The sequence below is a fragment of the Octopus bimaculoides genome, chromosome 8 (assembly GCF_001194135.2).
Source record: "Octopus bimaculoides isolate UCB-OBI-ISO-001 chromosome 8, ASM119413v2, whole genome shotgun sequence".
Lineage (NCBI taxonomy): Eukaryota > Metazoa > Mollusca > Cephalopoda > Octopoda > Octopodidae > Octopus > Octopus bimaculoides.
This window is the reverse complement of record NC_068988.1, coordinates 55,385,772-55,386,631: the sequence shown is the minus strand read 5'-3', so window position 1 is coordinate 55,386,631 and position 860 is coordinate 55,385,772. Positions and strand designations below refer to the sequence as shown.

Here is an 860-nt window from a genome sequence, read left to right as displayed (position 1 = left end):
ATATATATATATATATATATATATATATACATACACACACACATACACATATATATATACTGTTATGTCTAGGGAGGGTCATTATGTCACTAATTAAAATAAACTCACGCACACACGTAAACATACACACTGACGCTTACCTATTCAAAACACAATCTACTACACCATACAGGCGCGCACACTCAACCTGAACGCACGCACATAAGTAAACATACATACCTCTACACACACAGGTATAAGACTAGTTCTCTGACACACAGAGCAGACATTGAAGAGTGAGGGCATGTCATTAATGAGAAAGGACTCCGATGGAGAAAATTCACAATTGATCGATTGTTCAATCAACACTTTCAAGAAACCACTGATTAGTTGGTTGGTAAAATAAAGAAGTGGTATTGGACATGTGCGCGTGTTTACTTTAATTGGCATAATGACCTTACCTAAACACAAGATTTATTTCAGCACAGGAATTCATATCGAGTGTCTTGCAAACCAAATGAAAGAATGAAGTGTGTGTATATATATATATATATATGTGTGTGTGTGTGTGCGTGTGTGTGTGTGTGTGTGTGTTTTATTTTTTACTTGCGGCAATGCTGGAGCAACGTCTTAAAGAGTTTTAGTTGAAGAAATCGCCCCCAAAACTTATTTTTTGTAAGCCTAGAACTTATACTATCGGATTCTTTTGCTGACACGTTAAGTAACGGGTATATAAATACACTAACATCGGTTGTCAAGCGATGGTGGGGGGACAAACACAGACACAAAGGCATACACTCACACACACACACACACACACACACACATATATATATACATATATACGACGGACTTCTTTCAATTTCCGTCTACCAAATCCA

General features: G+C 37.0%; 1 long non-coding RNA gene across 1 annotated transcript in view; it reads left to right on the top strand.

Moving 5' to 3' along the window:
* Positions 1 to 860, top strand: part of LOC106876219 (uncharacterized) — a 13,019-nt gene that overhangs the window by 768 nt on the left and 11,391 nt on the right. The window lies entirely within an intron of this gene.